The 5,838-nt window shown below is 38.4% G+C and overlaps 1 pseudogene; it reads right to left on the bottom strand.

Annotated features, from left to right (window-relative positions):
- Positions 1-4,730: 4,730 nt before the first annotated feature.
- LOC120009985 lies at positions 4,731-4,830 on the bottom strand (annotated as a pseudogene).
- Between the last annotated feature and the right edge of the window lie 1,008 nt (positions 4,831-5,838).

A 5,838-nucleotide genomic window follows, 5' to 3' on the forward strand; every position in this document is an offset into this window, starting at 1 on the left:
CGGATCCACGAAATCCAAATGTTTTCAATGAATGCCAATGGAACCCCAATATCTTGAAGGCTCTTTGGTATTTAAACAAAACATAAGGATTCCATAATTTAATCTTGATGTGTTTTATTAATGTGAGACGGCTTGGATTAACCCAATGACTAACGCGTTGCATTTATTTTCATGGCATTCAAACAATCCTAACATGCATCTAAGGCATCATGACATTGTATAAAAAATCAAAGTCCTAAGCATGCATTCTAATGCAATCATCATTCACATAATCAATCCCTAGTTTCTATATGCTTCTAGAATTCTAGAATATCATGTATGCATTTTCTATTTTACATCCACTATTTTTCTATCCTATTACAAGGATTACTCTTTACAATTATGTACACAAGACAAATGTAAAATATTATACAACAATTGGGATGTTGCCCACGGGACCCATTGCTCAAATCCGGCCCAAATCCTCTAAGTTGCCCTCCGGCCCAAGCGATCACAAGCCCGATCCAAGCCCCAACAAGCAAACACAAAAAATAGGGCAAAGGGGTATCCAAACATAATATCAAGGGATCCAATTAGCATCAAGTATACATATACACAAACATATTTTACATAATGTCATACACGGTCAAACCATGCATACAAATAACATGAACATGTGTGCACCCCTAACCATGTTATATACACTCATACAAACCGTAGGTATACATACATTCATTTACACACAAGCAAATCAATATGCACACACGGTCTATAATATACACACACCATATATATATATATAGGAATGGGTGCATCATGACATCATGAGATGTCTCACCCGAATGAATTAGTTGGTACTAGAAATGTTAGAAAAAATGTAAACGAAAATAGTAAAAAGAAGTGAAAAGGACAGACACTCCCCAACCAGAAAAGCAATATATATATATATAAACATATGGACACAAACAAACCCATATATATATACATACACACCCTATATATATACACACATACATATATCTATAAACTCATATATATATATACACATATTTATCCCTGCCAGAAATGGAATAGCCACTGTATATCAAACATCAAGATCCCAAGCATCCAAGCAAAGTATTACAAATGAACATTAACCAAAGATGTATGCTACTGCAGGTATCGAAGGATTCAGAGCTACTACCGAGAGGAAATCATGGCATTCAGAGAACAAAACCCAAAGCAACCAAAACCAGATTATCACCAAGACAAAGAGACAGAGAGTGATAAAAATTTGTTATGATATTTACCTCTCCCGCTTTCGCTTTCCTCTGGTTATTGCAGCGAAAAATCTCTTTCGTGTATTTTCTTTCTCTCTTGGCCTCCCGGTTTTCTTTTCTCTCTTCTTTCCTCCTTCTCTCTTTTCCCCTTCTTCTCTTCACCTCCTTTCTCCCTTTTTTCTTTTCTTCTTTTTTTTTCTTTTTTATTTACCCAATTTCCCCCTACTTTTTCTCTCTTTCTCCCCTACCTTTTCTCTCCTTTCTTCTCCTTTTCCACCAATTTCCTTCCCCTTTTTCTCCTCCCCTTTTTTTTTTACTTTTCCACCACTTTATCTTTTTTGTTTTTTTGTTTTTATATTTATATTTATATTTTTTTTTATAGTTTTGTATTTTTGGCCGGACGAAAATCGGTTACTACAACGTTTTTGTGCAATTTGAAACGTAACTTGGTCTATTAGCATCTTTTTGTTTCCAAACTTTCTACGAAAGTTAAACTAGCAAGTTAGACTTCTAAGAACACTAAATCGAGTACAACAGTCAACTTTGATGCTTTGGAATTGCTCAACTCTCTCTATAGACGAGCTTTTCACGTTTTTGTTCAAATTGAAACATAACTTAGTCAATTGCCATCTTTTTGTTTCCAAACGTTGTACGCAGCTGATCAGACCTCTATTTTGAGGTCTTAATACCATCTAAATAGGGGGTTCTAGTATCTTAAGTAATGTATTTGTGTTTAAATAAGTTAATTTTACTCTTATAGTTGCTTCTCTTTGGTTTTGTAGAAAATATGATTAAACCGACAAAGTTGGAAGTTCTCGGGACTGGAAAAAAGTGCATAGAGATGAAGAATTTTCCGGACACCTTCATTGGATGTTCGGATAGTTGAATCCAAGGGCAAAAGGTCAAAGAATCATGAAGCTACAGCAAAAAATGAAAATCTGCACAAACTGTCCAAACACCCTATAATATGTCTGGACAGTTGGAACCAAAAGATTTAATCGTCCACACAGATTTCAACTGTCCGGACAGTTGCCCGATTTCTACATTCCGAGAATGATTAATTGAGCTGGGTTTTTGGGTATTTCTCAAATGTAACCAATGGGAGAAAGCTTTGTAAGGGTAAATAGGTCATTATACTTGTAAAAAGAGGGGAAACCCCTAAGATTTGGGTTTTCTTTCTCATTCATTCATTCTCCAACATCTAGCCTCCATAGTTTTTCTCTCTCTTTCTCTCTCTAGGGTTTTGCTTGGTTCTTGTGATTTTGTTTGTAAACATTGATTTTCATCTATAAAATTGATGTTTATATTCATTATAATGAGTGGCTAAGTTCCCTTTCTAGTTTCTAGTCCCGAACGGTGGGTGCAAGGTTTCGATTACTCAAGGTATGCTCAATGAATCGTAGCTTCGATTTTTTCTCTTTTAATTCCGTGATAGTTGTGTGATGGGATACATAAGAATGACATATTTGATTGTATTCTTGGATTGTCTAGTCTAGGGATTGCATCTAATGTGTTTGATTGAGAATTGTTAAATCCATTGCATGATTTCCTTAATTAATTGAGTTTTCCATTGCATAGCTATTAATTATGTGTATTGATGATGGGGTTTTGGGCTAATTTAGGAATGTGCATGGGAGAGTTATGGTTAATTGATCTTTGAGTGTGAAACTAGGGTGTTAGCCAAACCGAGCCCCAAGGGGGAACATTAATCCATAATATTAGGTGCTTATCCCTTTGCATTCATCGTAGATTAAGAGACCCGATGGCCTACATGTATGAATTGAAGTCTTATATCCCAATTCTCTTTGCATATGCATGATTGATAGTATCACACAATGCATTGTGTATGGTTGTGTGTGTTTGCAATGATACCTTGAGTATGAGAACCAAGTAGCCACTGGGACGGATTAGAGACTAGGTTTTTAATTAATTGTTTTAAATCCAATTCGTGCTTACTTTGATTACAAAATTGCTCATGCTACCGAGTCATTCGGCCCATTTCATTTACTCGCTTTTATTTGATATTCATTGCGTTTATTAGTATTAGCTATTCATTTGCATATCATTCACTTCAAATTTGCATTGATTCCTCGTGGATCGATACCGGACTCACCGGTTTATTACTTGACGATACCCTACACTTGGGGTAAGTACACACACACTTTGGTGTCGGTCAAGTTTTTGGCGCCGTTGTCGGGGTAGCGAGTGTCAAAGACGGAGCTGGGTGGCTTGTAGATGCTAGCTTTATGCTATTAAACGCCATCAAATAAGGAAGGAGCACGGTCACGCTTCAAGGGTAACTTCGTTCCTCCCTTTTAGTTGCTTTCTAGTGTCGTTGATTTAGTGTAGTTGCTGAAAAGAGAGAAAAAAAATCGTGAGGAGAACTTGGCGGATGGGGCTAAATTAGATTCCTGTGGGCGATAGATGCCACCTTGTTTGCTGCTTGGTAGTGATACGTTGTTTGAGAGAGCTTTGCGCATTTTTCTTTCTATCACTACTTGCTACATCTTGGTGTGTAATTGTTCCTGAGGTTGATTATCGTTCTATTCCGATCTTTGCTCTTGTTCATGCTTGATATTGTTCTTGGTTGTTCGTTGATTGAAAAATCTTGTGTTACTGACTTGGTTGGTTGCCATCTTTTGTGCTACTTACTGTTGTTCTTTGCCATCATGTCTCAACCTAGAGATAATGTTAGTGGGCGTGGATCTAATAGAGATGGGAGAGGTGGTGATATAAATGCGAGTGATGCGGGGAGTGTCCGTGGGGGTGATATGAATCTTGATGCATTGCGTCGTCTTTTGCAACATGTGAACATTGATGAATTGATGAATCCGGTGCTAGGGCAAGATGCCCAAAATGCACCACATGCCCAAAATTTGTAAAATGTTCCAGTTGAGCATGCTTTGCAAAATGCACCTCAACCAGTTCAACAAGACAATGCGGCACAATTTGCCCCACAAAATGTCTACCCACCTCCCAATATGCCTCCCGCATACCATATGCCTCCCCCATACAATTATGTGCATCCCATGTATTATCCAATGCCACAAGTGCCACAATATGCTCACCTTGGGCAAAACTTTCATGCACCTCCTCCTATGGAGTACATTCATGCCCAAGCCCAAGAGCATCGCACTTTGAGGGAGCTTACACATCCCGCAAGGCAAACCCAACCTTCTTGCATCATCATGCCACCGAACCAACAAAATGTGAGCCTTAAACCATCCATGTTCCAAATGATTCCCAAATTCCATGGAATGGAATCGGAACGACCATATTCACATGTGCGTGATCTTGAATCGGTGTGTACTACTTTTGGTGATGTCACATGCTCACAAGAAATTTTGAGACTCAAACTTTTTCCATTCTCTTTGAAGGATCATGCAAAACAATGGTTTGAGAACTTGCGCCCCCAATCCATTACGACTTGGGCGGCAATGCAAGAAGAATTTCTCAACAAATATTTTCCTTCCCACCCTACCATTTCTTAGCAAACACAAATCATGAATTTTCATTGCAAAGAGCATGAAACCTTTTTCCAAGCTTGGGAGAGGTTTAAGGATTTGTTGTTTATGTGCCCTCACCATGGATTTCAAAAATTTCAAATTGTGAATTTTTTCCGCAAATCTTTGACTCCATCTTTGAAGAAATTGGTTTCCACTATGACTCAAGGTGACTTTTTGAATAGGGATGCCAATGAAGCATTCACTTTCTTTGATGGGTTGGCGGAGGAATCCCGATCTTGGGAAGCTCCTCCACTAACCCGACATGATGTTGTGCCAAACTCTAGTAGCAAGTTTGTGTTGAATGAAAATGATGATGTGCATGCTAAACTTGCTTTGTTATCCAAGAAATTGGAGTCCCTATAGTCACTAAAGGCCCCTATAAATGTGGTTGGTGTTGATGAACAAGTTGCTTGTATTTTGTGTGAAAGTAGGGATCATAGGATGGATGAGTGTAATGCTTTATCGGCTTGTAAAGAAGTCCTATTTGGGGAAGGTTACAATGGGAACAATTCTCAAAACTTTAGGAAGCCCTACCCTACCAATAACCAAGACAACAATTCTTACAATGAGAATTACCCTTGGAAGAATCACCCAAACTTTGGGTGGAGGAATGATGGGAATGTTCAATCCCAATCACTCCCCAATCTACCCCAACAACAATTGCCTCCTCCAAGTGTTGCACAACCAACTCAACAACCTTATATTCCACCTCCTAAGAGGTCTCTTGAAGACACTCTTGACATTTTCATGCAAGCTCAAATAGGGGAGAATCAAAAGGCCAACAAATTTCAAGAACAAACCAATAGGGTCATTGAGGATATTAAGAGTCAAATCACTAAGGTTACCCAAGCTCTCACCACCTATGAAAAGGGGAAATTTCCGGCTCAACCTTACCCCAATCCTTCAAAGCAAACTAATTTGATAAATTCACCTAGTGGGAGTAGGGAGGTTTGTGGAAATGAGCAAGTGCAATCCATTCTTACTTTAAGGAGTGGAAGAGTTGTGGATAGACCTATACCCTTTGAGAATAGTGATGAAAATGATGTGGTGCAAGATTTTGGTGATGGTGTGAAAGAGAAAGAGGAAGAGAATAG

This window comes from Tripterygium wilfordii, chromosome 11 (assembly GCF_013401445.1).
Source record: "Tripterygium wilfordii isolate XIE 37 chromosome 11, ASM1340144v1, whole genome shotgun sequence".
Lineage (NCBI taxonomy): Eukaryota > Viridiplantae > Streptophyta > Magnoliopsida > Celastrales > Celastraceae > Tripterygium > Tripterygium wilfordii.